This window comes from Hevea brasiliensis, chromosome 10 (genome assembly GCF_030052815.1).
Source record: "Hevea brasiliensis isolate MT/VB/25A 57/8 chromosome 10, ASM3005281v1, whole genome shotgun sequence".
Classification (NCBI taxonomy): Eukaryota; Viridiplantae; Streptophyta; class Magnoliopsida; order Malpighiales; family Euphorbiaceae; genus Hevea; species Hevea brasiliensis.
The window spans coordinates 68,713,141-68,729,203 of record NC_079502.1 but is presented as its reverse complement, the minus strand read 5'-3'; positions in this window follow the sequence as shown (position 1 = coordinate 68,729,203).

Below are 16,063 nucleotides of genomic sequence, written 5' to 3'. Positions count from 1 at the left end.
TTCTTGTTTTCCTTGTGCTATTGTCCTCTCAGTGGTCTACATTCTCTTTCGGTTCTTGATAGAGGCGACTTGTTTTCTTTTTCTTTTCTTTCTTTAGCACACTCTTTCAAGATATCGTTGATGAGGAGTGCCTGTTCTTTTAATTCAAGCTTCTTCTTCTTGTTTTCCTGTTTATACTCTCCAACGAGCACCTCTTGGTACTTCATCCTTTCCTGAAGCTTACTATTACGCCCTTTCATTTCTTTGACCTCGGCTTGAGAGAGTTTCTTTCTTTTTCCCACTGTACCTCTTGCTCTTGAACCCTATCCTTTCGGCCCTTGCCTCTTCCTTGAGCTTTCTTACCCTTCTCTTAAGTTTCTGTTTGTTGGTCCTCCATTTGTTTTATTTGTTCTGCAATTGTGAGTTCTCGGTATTTGCCTTTTGTAGCGAGTCAACGGTGATTATCGACTTCCTCTAATAAGGCGTCTTGGCGAGGTTGTCGTCCTTGAATTCTCTGATGAGTGTTCTCGGTCCTGTCAGTCCTCCATTTAAGATAATCGCGAGGCACTTGGGCCTTTGGGTGATTTCTCTATCGAGCGATGCTTTCCCAAGACTTGCGAGCCATTTTCAACCCTTCTTCTTCCTTGAGTTCATGGTAGAAGTGTCCTTGGTGGTATTCTTCAATGTTGATCACAGTTGTGTTGAGCCAAAGCGCCTTGTTACGTAATGGAGTGTAATTTCTATACCCGGTTATTCCAATAAGGGACAGCGACTGAATACATCCTGTACCAATGAAGACAGATTGGCTTGGCGTCCAGACTTCCTCCAACGTAATCATGGCTATTGAAACTCGAGAATCCGTTCCATACTTTGTTTTTCATTCTTGGGCTTATCACTAAGGATCATCTTCTAAATCGGAGGCTGCACAAGGTACCAAGTCAATCCTTTTGTCTCCTCGGGACACATGTGTGATAGTCGGAGGTATAATAACTGAGCAACACTTAATGGACCCTTTCCCCTGTTGTCTGCAGTAAGTTAGGGTTAACAAGGTTTCAGCAAGGATTGCCGGTATCGGGTTGATCCCCTGCCTTTCTACTGTCCAAAATACCTCTACTGCACTGCTAGTGATGATCCCCAATGGCCCCGGGAACAGGATCAGACCATAGATTCCCAAGGCGAGTGCTACGGAAGCTTGATCCCATCGTTTCTCTTGGAGGCGATGATCTAACCGCTTCTCAAGGTACGTCCAATACCATCCATACGTGTTCCCTTTGACTGTTTCTCTGGACTTTACTTCTTCTGGGGGAAAACCCAACATGTGTGCCAACCGTTTCCAGGTCTGTCTATGCTCGAGGTGTAAGTAGATCCGGTTCTGCAAGGAGTATGGGATCCCCAGCAATGCCTGATATTCTTCCATAGTGGGGACCGTGTCAATATCATTGAAAGAGAATACTCCGTACTTTGTATTCCAATACGACAACATGGCTTTTAATGCGGGGATTTGGACCTTGTCTTGCATTAAGGTTGGAATGCTTCCGTACTTTTCTTCAAGCGTACCTTGACACGATCGGAAGCGACCTCCATCTACTAGACAGACCCTCGAGGTTGTTCATTTTGACCTCTATTTCATCCAAATCCAGTGAAGGTAGCGAGCTAGCAGGCGCCTTGAAAGCATCATTTTGGGAGGGTACCGGAACATGAGCGGTCGGACCAAAGTTTAGTATTCAACCTTTTACGCGACTCGAGGATGCCATGATAAAAATGATGCCTATCCTTTTCTGGACCCTCGGTTTGGTGATGCACTGGGAAGATTCGTTAGTAAGACAAATTAGGGTAATTTTGAATCATCTTTGTTGTGGTGACACGTACACATTTATCAAAGTAGGAAAATGTGTAAGTGTTTCAGTAGAATTCAAGATTACCCTCACAAAAATGAACGAAAAGAAATCGAAAGAGAGTAAGGTAAGAGTAAACATGTCCCCTTTTGTCCTATAATAGGGAGACTCCTGATACCGGGTAAGTGCTACCTATCTGGATGGTTCTATCTTATGAGGCAGTTTACTACGGCTTTCAGCTATTGTGACGGTTTAGCTCAGGATCTAATTTTTCTAATAGCCACAGGTTCCCAAATTGCCCCTACTGTAAACAGTAGAGCCCCATTCTACCCCCATGATATTGTCGGGAAAATTCCACGAGTATCACAATGGATAGAACGAGTTTCAATTTGAGCAGGAGCCTTCACGGATACTAACGGGGTAAAACCCACGGGCACCGCTACATGACCCCCTCCTACTTTCCTAAAAGGGTAAGAAAGCCCGGGTTAGGACTATAGTGTGTGAGGACATTGTGTAAGTGTTCGGTGTGTGAAGGGACACTTTTACCTCTTCCCGATTCAGGGGGATTTTATTTTTCCATTTTTTCCTTTTTTCCTTTTTCTTTGAAGTGAAGAGCACTGGGAGATAGAACAGGCAAAACAAAATAGTTAGCAGCAATAATAATTAGCATATAAGACATTGCCGAGTGAGCCCCTCTAACTATAATTTGATGAGACAAAAATTAAGCCTACTTTTGGACCTCTAGACTGGGGTTAGGATACATATGTCCCCAGTGGAGTCGCCAAGCTGTCGCAACGGGATTTTGCGGTCGCCCGGACGATCACTCACCGAAGTGGGAAAAGTGAGGAGTCGCCACCTTAGTTTTGAGGGAAACTAAAGAAAACCATTTAGGGAGTTAAATAAAAAATGAAACCACTTCAAAACAGAGATTCTAGGTTCGGGGTCCATTAACGGGTGGGGAAGGTGTTAGGCACCCCACCTCGTCCCTTAACAAGGGTAAGTAGATTTAATTTTGTGTCATTTATAAATTAGTTAGAAGGGCTATAGTGGGAATGTTAATCCTTTTGGTAAAAGGAATGTTTGATTTTTCACTAATTAGGATTACCCAGATACATAAGTAAATGAGACGGCCTTAGTGAGTTGGCGTTACGAATTGTTCTGGGTTTTGGGATTATCTTGCATACGGGTTGAAATTTGGTGTGAGAATAGGATAAGAACTCTCCTCCTATCTCTTTTTAATATTTATTTGAATAGAGACCGGATAAGAACTCTCCTCCGATCTCTACTGGATTATTTATTAAAATTCTAATTGGAGGTCGGGTGAGGGTCCTCCTCCGATCTCTTTTAGGTATTTATTAAAATTTCGAGATGGGAACCGGATAAGAATTCTCCTCCGATCCCTATAAAATTTTGAGTTGAGACCGGATAAGAACTCTCTTCCGATCTCTTTTAAATGTTTATTAGAATTTGAGTTAAGACCGGATAAGAACTCTCCTCCGATCTCTTTTAAATTAGAAAGGTGCCTGAAAGGTATTTTTCCGATCTCAATTTTGGTGCCCTAAGAACCTAGAGATAAGGATCACGAAGTTTAAAGAGATTGGGGATAGGACTTATCAATATCCTTGGCTAGACGGGGAAAATGAGACTGATTTACCGACCTCTCATGTATTTATTTTACCAATATTTATTTATGACCAATCTACTGCTTCTTTTACTTCCATTTTATGGCATCTTTGCGAAGCGCCGTTTGCGTCGCCTAATAGTTTGACTATCTTCCTTATGTATTATTCAGATTTTCCCTTTAAGAGAGATCTTTAGGTTGCAGTTACCTACGTCTTACCTGACCATTTACACTCTACTAGGAACCAGAAAAGCGTGTATTCAGAAATGACGAAGATTAATAAAAGGCACACTAATCACTAAAGAGATGACCTGAGAATAACATTTAGGTCTCTTTGCACGAGATGAACTTGGAGAAAAATCACATACGTAAAAGTGCAGAGAGACTACGAAAGAAATGAACGCAAACACTTAATAAAACAGCGACGTGAGCTCTTACCTGGGAGGAGCTGAATCTGTAGGAATAATTATGGGGTGGCCACTAAAAACAAGACCGCGGACTGATTAGCCTGAGAGTTGATGTTCACCGTGAACTGGAGGGAGCTTAGCTATGATGTGATTAGGTCAAGATAACAACTGAGTGGGATTTGAGCTCCAACGAAGGGATGAAAATAGAGATGATAAAGAGTTGAAAGTGAAGGCGTGATCGGGTGATGAACAATTTGGAAATGTAGAGTTCAGTGTTCAAAATCCTTTTCAAGAAACACTTGAAAACTAGTTTCAAAAGTCTTTCCAATCAATACTTCAAAGTAGCGAGAATAACAAATGAATGAAATTTTGAGTTCTTCGCTATAATATGACCTTTCCTTTTTTTCCTCCGTTCTTTTTTTTGAGCAGTTTTCATGCGGTATTTATAGGAATCGGGTGCTCCCCATGAAGGGTCAGGATTCATTTTGAGGGAGATGGAGGGTCAGGATTTTGAAGTACATGATCGGATGTTCAGGAATTAAAGAGAATCAAAACGAATGGCTGAGATCGCTTCTCAAAATATTTGTCCTTTTCCTCTTTTAATCAAGCGGTCTTGAATCCTTTGTCCGAACGATCGAGGTGAGAGTGAAAAGCTTGGTATTGTCGTCTTCTCTCTTGATCCAAGGGTTCGGATTCATCCTTACAAGTGAGATCAACGGTGGGGATTGGGATGTACAGGTGTCATGACATACCACGGCACTGTCGACGTGCGGGCGATTCTTAGGCGTCGCGGTGGAGATCTAAATGCCGCCACGCTTTAACTACCTCGGCTCGATTCGGCGGCGGTTATCGGAATTTGTCTTATTCTTTTTGTCTTCCGATCCCTCCCTAGCTCCCATTCCGATCTCTCATGCGATCTCCGATCTCTTTTATCCCTTGATCGATCGGATTCGGTCCAAGCATTAATTACATCTCGATTTTGAGCGTCAGCCGTTTCCTTCGACATTAAATGCCCATTTTCCCTATATATACCTGTTGATAGTGGCATTTCCTTCATTCGATTTTTCTCTCTTTCTCCTTGTTTCTTGGTTCTAGCTGTTCCGGGGAAAGTTCCGGCTACAACTGTGGTTTTGATCCTCTTCCGATGGAATTCCCTTTTCCTCGACGGAAAATTTACGATCCCGGTGATTGGATGGTCCTAATTGGCGATGGTGAGAGAACTGAATTTGACCGATCCGTATTGCGGGCTTCGGTTGTACCGATCTCGAGTTGCCCAACTGAGTTCATTCGCTTCTCATCACATTGAGTGTTAAAGCGATTACGATCCACATTGGGTGTTGACAGCGGATGAAGCATCCGGTCGGCAATATCCTTGGGATCAGTTATAAACTGATCTTTGGAACACCTGGGAGTATCCTTGGCATTAGTTATAAACTGATCCATGGATCTCCTGGGAGTATCCTTGGGATAAGTTATAAACTGATCCTTAGATCAGCCTCTTCGGATAGGATTTTCTAGAGATCACAGAAATGATGTGATCCAATGTTAGTGTAATCCGATCTCTAGAGATCGCCCAAATGATGTAGTCTGTCAATGTAATCAGATCTCTAGGGATCACCCAAATGATGTAGTCTGTCCTTTATTGTAATCCGATCCCTAGAGATCGCCCAAATGATGTAATCCGACCTTTTTGCAAATAAAGACTTTATTTTGCAGTTATCATCTTATTATTTTTGCATTGATTATTTTCCGATCTCTAAGGTGGTTATCCGATCTGGTTCTTTACTTGAATGACACTTGACTAATCCTTTATTCAAAATATTTAACTTATTATGCCGATCTCCGATTAACCGATCTCTGAACATTCGGATATTTGAGAAAAGTGTCAGAACAGCTGTCGAGTCTCACCAATCGATGCGCCGCCTAGAACCTTGCGAGCATTAAATGCTCGGACTAGTATAAATAGGGGAGGTTAGCGATTGTTTTCTCATTTCATTTTGAGTCTCACTGCTCATAGCTTGAAGTTCTCTCATTTTCTCGGTTTCTCAGACACCGATTAGACTCTGTAAGGACTTTGATCTTCTTTTTGTTTAAGTTCTTTGTTTCTTTTGAAAATGGCGGTGCAGAAGGTCGAGAGCGGCGAGCCCTCCTTCCATTGAGTTCTCTTGGTCATCGTCGATGAGGAAGAGGCGGCGAACCAAGCACGCAACCCGAACCTCTTAAGGTCCTGCTCGGTCGGGCGGTCGTACCATTAAGGCGTCTGCGCCCGGTAGGGAGAATCTCCTATAGGCGAGCTACGATCGGTTCTTGAGAATCCGATCTCGTCGTTTAGCCAAGAATATAACATTCGGCCCGACTTATGCGAGCTAATCAAGTGCCATGGCGACCTTCGTGTCAATCACTTCTTTGAAGAGAACGACATGGTTATGGTGTACGAGGAACAATTAAAGGCCGGCCTTCGTTTACCACTGGATGACTTCTACAAGGAGGTCTTAAAAATTCATCGAGAATCAATTGTTAAAATTCACACAAACTCTTGGCGGATCTTTGTAGCTTTCAGAGGTCTATGCCGAGCTAAGGGAATCAGACCTACGGCTATAGTGTTCGCCAAGCCGCACGGCTAACTCACGAAAGGACGATGACCACTTTGGTTCTTTCAGGTGAAGCCTAGTTGCGAGCTCTTTTCCGATCGCCTCGTCCCTTAAGAAGCTGGAAGAATCGTTTCTTCATTGTGAGGAGCAAAGATCCGAGCCGCTTTGAGGATTTCCCCCGCAGCTGGTGGTACCAGGGACCCTTGCTTCCGAACCATATTACCCTGAGCGAAGAGGAAAGTTTGATAGTGATGGATCTGAAGAGTGAGGCTGCCACTAAAAAGTATTCTTGTTTGGATTCGGTGAGCAGAAATTTGCACCATTGAATTGTTGGTGCTCACCGGCCAAGACCGCGAACTTCCGCTCTCTAACCTCGGAATCGGTATGGTCTATATCTCAATTCTCACGACCTTAGTGATCTCAATAACCTTTTCTTTGTGCGGTATGGCGGGTGGTGAAGGTCATAGGAAGCGGAAGAAGGAAAGAGAGATCTTCCGGAAAGTAAAGGAGATGAAGCGTTCAGAACGACTCCAAACACCTGGTCGCGAGCCTGGGGAGATACAAAGAGATCCTCCCCAACCTTCGGGTCCCTCGACCACTGAAGCTACCCGATCTCCTCCTAGATCGGAAGAGCAGCCTCAGATTCTTGCAGTTGTCCCAAGCGCGGAAAGGGGACCTACTCAAGCTTCTGGGAGGACCTCCTCTCGGGGCGCTCAGATACTGATCGACTCCTTGAAGGATAACCGAACTGTTAAGGAGAACCCCGGTTTTGCTAAAGTCCTGGGGTCTACCATCTTCTTTCAGGAGGATCGGACAGGCTATCCCAGAGTGGCCTTGATGACATATTGACTCGGACCATGAGCTTAAACGTGGAGTGTCTGGTGAACCAGACCATGATCCGGGAAAGGATTCAGCGCCTGGGTAAGGAGATCGGGAAGAAGAACCAGGAAGTGGATTCCCTCCGATCCGAACTCTCATCGGCTCGGGATTATATATCTCAGGTCGAGGGACGGGCAAAGCTCCATGAAGACCGGTTGGCGAGCAGGCCGTATTTCGGACGAGAGGGACCGCGCTCTTAAGGAAGTCCAGGCGCTCCACGCCAATGCATCCTCTCAGGTCGCTCAACTTATAGAGGAACTCGAGGCGAAGGATAAGGAGCTTAAGGAGAGGGATGAGGAGATGGTGACGGGAATAGCTGAGGCCTATGTGAAGGCTCACAAAGATCTCTTGGCCGCACTCCAGGAGCGTTACCCAGAAGAAGACTTTTCTTGGATGGACGACATTGCACCCCGGCGCCATGGTGAATATAGTGAGGATGAAGCCTAGGGGTAGAGGGAGAGAGGGAGTGATCCAAATGTAGATCAGGCTGGGGGTGATCCCCCAGCCGAATAACTTTGTACAAATTATGACATGAAATGAAATGAATGATTGTGATCGGAAAATTTTGAACCATTATTTGTCTGAGTATTTGATTGTATGAGCACAGCAAAACAAAAACTAAATGTGATTATTAATCTAAGTATGAGAGATCGGAAAGCACTCTGAACATGAGATCGGTAGGGAAGAAATGCTGAACAGAACTTGACCGAAAATTTAACTCGAACACTTAAGATCGGAATCGAACCAACACTTTAGCTCTTAAACTTTCGGAAAGGAGATCGGCAATAAAACTGGTAGGAAAAGATCTAGTGCTAGTTCACTCCATTTATCAACAGGGATCGGGAATATTCTTGTGGTCAGGAAATCCGTGACGGTTTGAAGGATCGGTAAATGATTTGAGAGATCGGCTGAGTTTCAAGGGATGCGTAGGACTTATCATTGATTCACGTCTTTGCGAGGAGAGGTCGGAAATGTGACCGCCTACCAAAGAGGGATCGGAAACGTGATTAGCTACTCCGAGGAAAATTAGCACCGGGGATCGGTTTCAAAGTATTTTGGGGATCGGCCAAAATATGGTGTCGACACCATCACATGAGAAGATCCTTGTTGCTTTATCTAAAAATCCGACCATTTCTTTCTTGACAACCTTTGGTGCATCTTTTTCTTTGAGAGATGGTTGCTTTACTTCACTTTTCTCCACTTGCTCAACTTGAAAGATTGGTGCCATAGGACAAGGTGGATTACTATTCAAATGTTATGCAAATGCAGCCTCTTTTGGATTTTCATCATTGATACTCCCTTCATGGATAAGACAACTTTCAAGAGAAGCCTTCGAATAACTCTTTCTAAAGTGCTCTTTTGCTAACTCATCAACTATATCAATTCTCAAACAAGAGTTTATGTGACACCCCTTACCCGTGTACAGTATACCCGAGTAAGCAATGTCACACGGTGTACCAGCACACTCTATTATACCTTAATTAATTTTTATCATGGTTTTGAATATAACTTGTGAAATATAATATATATTTGAGCCATTTATCGAAATTATAATTTATTTGAGGTTCCAAAAATTTTATAGAAAATCCGGAGGAGTACCGGCTAAAAATGGAGAAAACAGTTCTTCGGAACCTGTGAAAAACACTTCCAATAGCCATGTTCAATCATTCTCAACCTCCAATATCATCAAAATCTCAACATTTTTCAATTTCGTTTCTCAATCATTCATCTCATATGATAATCATGTACAAATCACAAATAAACATTCACTTTTCCATTCATCAACACAATTTTCATTATTTACATGAAAATCAAAATACATTACATAAGTTTCATTTACACAAAGGAAAATAAAAATCAATTTCAAAATACCAAAATGAAGCCTAGTGTCCTACCAATGCACTGTAGATGGTGAGGTGACACGGACACTGTGCAGAGCTGTAGGATGGACTCACCCAGTCTGCGGTCTACTGGGCTCACGTTCAGTATCTCCCGAACCTACGCGTGGCAAAAGCAACGCGCTAAGCAATGATGCTTAGTGGTGCAATAATAAAATAAAAGAAAATAGCAGAAAATAAATATGTATTTAATGTATATGTCTTATTTGTTTTGTATCTGTTATATTTATTTATTTCTTTAACTTTGTCCATTTTCATTCATTTGGTTGCCCAAGTAACCTAAACTAAACGACTGGACTGGATAAACGGGTAAACTGGCACTGGGTATCTAGTACCTCGGGCCATCACACCATCGGTCACATATGCATCTCCCGGTGTGCAACAGAACAGCTAACGAGCTGTAAATAATATTAGGTACGAGGCCAAGTCTCAACACAATATCAAAATGGCTAAAAGCCATAAAATCACAGAATGGCATAATGCCATGTGCAGTAATGCTAACTGAACCCTATTGGCATGCCAAACTATCCAAACCAATCTAGTTAGGTATACTAGGGCATTTGATACTTTTGAATTCTTCAATTTTTGAATTTCAAGTTTAGTGTCACTATTCACCTCATTGGTCAACAAAAATATTGACTTTTGGATAGAAAATAGGTACATTGGTTTTGACACTCCCAACATACCACATTTTTCATTCAAAACTTATTGGCATTAAGCATTAATACCATTTCTAAGCTTAAACCAAGGGAGGAAAAATTTTCAGTTTTTGTAACCCAACTTTACTGTTCTATTAGGCACTGTTGCAGTGGGAATTTAAGGAAATGGTAAACATGAAAGTTGTTCTTTATTTTGTCTACAGTGCAGTGAATAGTGACTGCCACTGCCTTGTTGGATGGGTTCTGGCCATAATTTTGGGTAGGTTTCTTCATGAAAGTTGTTTTTCTATGTCTTAACTTGTTTCTGTAAAAATTTCAGGTCAATTGACCATTTCTACAGTGAGTTATGGCCATATGAACAGTTACTGTTCATTTGGTCATTCTGCAGAACCTGTTTGCAGGGTATCCGGATTGGGGCCAATTTTTGGTCCACTTGCTTTGGTCTTTTGGACATGGTTTCTTCAGCAAAATTGTGCCATCATAAGTCTAGTTTCATGTCTAATTGGCCAAACACCAATTGGACCTACACAGCCAAAGATATGGCAGTCCAAACAGGCTGGATTCACAGCCTCCTTCTTTCTTGTCCTAGGCAGCCTACCATTTCACTTTGCCATGCTATATTTCAGTCCAAATTATCGTCAACTTACCTCAAATGGTCACTAATTGACCATTAGAATGTACGTTAACAATTTCATAAGCCAAGTCCAATTTTCACTCCCAAACCCTAGCTCAAATTCAAGGTTCACACCACCCACCTTAATTAAACACTTTCATTCATTACATGTATATATATACACTTTAAACATAATCTCTAATTCATTCTAAGTCTCTTAAAACAATCAAACTCATTCCTTCCTTAGGGGCTGCCGAAATCCATGTTGGACATACACATGATTTTTATTCATTTAAGTTACAAATTCTTACTTATTTCAAGTCTCTAACATAGAAATAAAGAGTTTTAGATATATATGTGCACTAACCTCTTGTAGGGCAGAATTTCCAAGCTCAAACTTCACTTTCTTTCCTCTTCTAGGCTGCCAAACACTTTCCCAAGATGAGTGGACAAGTTTTAAAGAAAGGGGTTTAGGGTTTAGTAGTGAAACAAAGGGAGAAATGAAGCTTTGGTTGCAAAATCAATGGAGGTTTGGCTAGCCATGGGTTTTGGCTGGTTTGGGAGGAAGAAGGCAGCTGGTTTTTTTTTAATTTTTTTGGTCATATTTATCTCTTTTTATTAGTTAGTTAAATGTTTGTTTAAATGTGATTGGTGGTAGCTTTTTAAATGACATCATCATATGTCATAAATGAGCTTTTTTTTTATTTTTCTTTTCTTTTCATCACTACTCATTTTCAATTTAATTTTTAGAAATGTTTATTCATATTTTATGTCATAATAATTATTTACTTAACTGGACAAGTCGGCCAAAAATCACCTCTGAAGGCGAAATGACCAAAATGCCCTCCGTTTGGCTTAACGGGTCAAAATTGTCTATACCGACTGAAAAATTTTTCTAAATATTTTCTTGGCATTCTAATGCCATAGGGACCTCAATGACCCTTCTCTGGAGTCCCAAAAATTATTTTATGAATTTTCTCTCGGGTCTAGGGCTCCTAGTTGCTAGAACCGCAACTTCCCTTTGGGTTACCCATCGCTGGGGCATCGGCTCGTTTAACTTGGTTGTATTTTATTTCTAAAATTTTTCCTAAATTTTTCTTATTAATATTTGAGTTAATTATGGTTCCTCACTTTAGTTTAAATATTTTTCCAGACGTTCTAGCTGTTCAGACAGACACCGGTCACCGGAACAGTATAATGTACGGAGTTGCTACCGGGAGGGTGTTACAACTCTTCCCCTCTAATTTAAATTTCGTCCTCGAAATTTACCTGATGCAAACAGTTGAGGGAACTGTTGCCTCATCGTCTCTTCGCTTTCCCAAGTTGCCTCCTCGGTGTTGTGGTGCCTCCAAAGCACTTTCACTAGTGGAATCTGCTTATTTCTCAACTCTTTCACTTCCCGAGCCAGGATCCGTAGAGGTTCTTCTTCATATGTCAAATCTGGCTGTATTTCAATTTCTTCCCTGGAGATGACATGTGAAGGATCTGAGCGGCATCTTCTGAGCATGGACACGTGGAACACATTGTGGATCTTGTCCAGCTCTGGTGGTAAAGCTAGCCTATAGGCCACTGGACCCACACGTTCAATGACTTCATATGGGCCAATGAACCTAGGGCTTAACTTACCTTTTCTTCCAAACCTCAATACCTTCTTCCATGGTGACACCTTGAGGAACACTTTGTCACCAACCACATATTCTATTTCTTTTCTCTTCAGGTCGACATAAGATTTTTGTCTGTCTGAGGCAACCTTCAGATTGGCTTTGATTAGTTTCACTTTCTCCTCAGTCTGTTTCACAGTGCAGCCCCACCAGTTTGTCTTCGCCCAATTCAGTCCAGCACACTGGAGTTCTACATTTCCTCCCATACAGTGCTTCATATGGGGCAATTTGGATACTAGCTTGGTAGCTATTGTTGTATGCAAATTCTGCCAGTGGGAGGTATCTATCCCAACTTCCCTCAAACTCAATGACACAACTCCTCAGCATATCCTCAAGGACCTGACATATATTTCATGTTATTATTATCATTTTAATTCAATATTTGTATCAATTCCATTGGTTTCAATTGTTTACCTGGATTACTTTTTCTGATTGCCCATTCGTCTAAGGATGGAAAGCTGTGCTGAAGTGGAGTTGTGTACCCAAGGACTCATGCAACTTCTTCCAAAATCTCGATGTGAACCTTGAGTCTCGATCAGATATGATGGAAGGTGGAATTCCATGCAGTCTAACTATCTCACTGATATACAATTCTGCTAACTTTTCCAATGAGTAGTCAGTCCTAACTGGCAGAAAGTGTGCTGACTTAGTCAATCTATCAACTATCACCCATACTGCATCATGTTTCTTCTGGGTGAGAGGTAAACCTCTTACAAAATCCATGGTGACCCGATCCCATTTCCATTCAGGTATGCGTATAGGCTGTAGCAATCCTGATGGAACTTGATGTTCTGCCTTGACTTGCTGACATGTCAAGCATTTAGTCACGTAGTCAGCTATGTCTTTTTTCATACCAGGCCACCAATACTGAAGCTTCAAATCATGATACATCTTTGTACTTCCTGGGTGCATAGCATATACACTGGTGTGTGCCTCTTTTAGAATACTGGCCTTCAATTCCCCATTATCTGATACACACACTCTTCCTTTGTAATATAGACACCCATCTGCTTTCACCCCATAGTCAGTTGCTTTTCCCTCTGGGATTTTGCTCATAATAGCCATTAATTTTTCATCTGCCTTTTGCCCATCTAAAATCTGCTGTAGCAGGTTTGGCCTCACTTGCAACTCAGCCAAAATAGCTCCATCTCGAACCAAAGATTGACGGGCATTCAATGATCTCAAAGTTATCATGGATTTTCTGCTCAAAGCATCAGCAACTACATTTGCCTTCCCAGGATGGTAGTCAATTACACAATCATAGTCCTTCAGGAACTCAATCCATCGCCTCTGTCTAAGGTTGAGCTCCTTCTGAGTTGGCAAATATTTTAGACTCTTGTGGTCCGTGTAAATGTAGCACTTTTCACCATACAAGTAATGCCTCCATATCTTCAATGCGAAGATAATTGCTGCAAGCTCTAGATCATGGGTAGGGTAATTCTGTTCATGTGGCCTTAGCTGCCTGGAAGCATAAGCGACCACCTTCCCCTCTTGCATCAATACACACCCTAACCCATTATGAGAGGCATCACTATAGACCACAAAGTCCTTTCTTGATACTGGCTGTGTTAACACTGGTGCCTCTGTCAACATAGCCTTCAACTTCTCAAAACTGGTCTGACACTTGTTATTCCAGTCAAATATGACATTCTTGTGTAACAACTTGGTCATTGGAGCAGCTATTAAGGAAAATCCCTTCACAAATCTCCTATAATACCCAGCTAGCCCCAAGAAGCTTCTGACTTCAGTTGTATTCCTGGGAGGCTTCCATTCCATCACTGCTTCTATTTTCTTGGGATCCACCCTAATCCTATCAGCTGACACTATGTGTCCAAGAAATGCAATCTCATTCAACTAAAAGTCACACTTGGACAACTTAGCATATAGCTTCTTTTCTCTTAGGGTTTGCAGAACAATCCTCAAATGCTCATCATGTTCTTCCTTGGTCTTGGAATACACCAAAATATCATCAATAAAGACCACTACGAACCGATCTAAGTGTGGATGGAAGATACGGTTCATAAGGTCCATGAATGCCGCTGGTGCATTTGTTAGGCCAAAGGGCATCACTAGAAACTCATAATGCCCATATCGGGTTCTGAATGCAGTCTTGGGCACATCTACATCCTTCACCCTCAACTGATGGTACCCTGATCTGAGATCAATCTTAGAAAATACTCCTGCTCCCTTCAACTGATCAAACAGATCATCAATTCTAGGAAACGGATATTTGTTCTTCACAGTCACTTTATTCAACTGCCAGTAATCAATGCATAGCCTCAAAGTCCCATCCCTTTTCTTTACAAACAGCACTGGAGCTCCCCATGGTGACACACTGGGGCGTATGAACCCCTTATCAAGCAACTCTTGCAACTGAGTTTTCTACTCCTTCAATTCAGTGGGTGCCATCCTATAAGGAGCAATGGAAATGGGTGCTGTTCCCGGCAGTGTCTCAATAGCAAATTCAACTTCCCTTTCTGGTGGTAAACCAGGTAACTCTTCAGGAAATACCTCTGGGAAGTCTCTTACTGTGGGTATATCACTCAGGTTTGACTTAGCCTGCCTAGTATCCACCACATGTGCTAGGTAGGCTTCGCAGCCTTTTCTCATCATTCGTCTTACAACTGTGGCTGAGATGACATTGGACAAGAAATCTGTCCTTTCCCCCACAACAGTGATCTCATTACCTTCAGAAGTTTTCAAAGAAATTCTCTTCAATTTGCAATCAACTATTGCCTGATGACGTGACAACCAGTCCATTCCCAAAATCACGTCAAACTCATGGAAGGGCAACTCAATTAGGTCTGCCAAGAATTCATACCCCTAAATCCTTAACGGGCAACCCTTGTATACTTTATTCACCACTACACTGTGGCCCAATGGATTAGTGACCAGAATGTCTTGGTCACTCTCTCCTACTAGTATCCCCCTTTCTACGGGTAAGTTGATGCAGATGTATGAATGCGTGGATCCTGGATCCACCAATGCATGCACAGGTGTATTGTAGAGGGAGAACGTACCCCTGATGACGTCCGGGGCATCTTGCTCCTCCTGAGCTCTCAGGGCATAAGCTCTGGCAGGTGGTCTGTTATCTGGCCTCTCTGCTGGCTCAGATGCAGGCCTCTGTGATGGTCCTACTGCCTCAGATTTGCCAGATTTCCTACTCCTTTGTGGTGCAGGAGTGATGCATGCCTTGTGTTAGAGCATTGTAGTAGTTACGTGTGGACAGTTCTTCAAGCGATGCTCTATTGACCCACACCTTAGCGAGGCACGATCACTCTCAACACTCCCCCTTATGCCATTTCAAACAGTGTGGACATGCAGAAGATGCTGGGGCTGGTCCCCTGAACCCCATCCCTAGAGAGCTGCCCATTGATGGTGTGGACTGACCTCTCCTAGGGGTAAACTGTGGCCTCGGCCCCTGAGACTGACCCTGACCTTGTGGCTGGCCTGAACTCTGTACAGATGGACCCTTGAACCTCTTTCCAGATGCAGGAGCTGAACTAGACTGACCTGGGCCCTTCTTCTGCTGTCTATCCCTTCTGGTCTGCTCACTGATTCTTACTTTCTCAACCTTTATTGCAGCTTCCACTAACTTGGTAAATTCTGTGATTCCCAGGGCAGTGAGCTGGATCTTTATGTTGTCATTTAATCCTTCCTCAAATCTCTTACACCTTTCAGCTTCATTAGGGACTATCTCCCTTCCGTAGTGGCTTAATCTAACGAATTCCTTCTCATACTCGGCCACTGACAACTGTCTCTACCTCAGATTAATGAACTCTCTTCTTCTCTCTTCTAGGTATACAGTACCCACATATTTCTTCTTGAATTCGGAGAGGAAGACGTCCCAAGTTACAGCTTCTGGCTGTACTTCACTGGACACCGTATCCCACCACTCATATGCATCATCTTGTAATAGA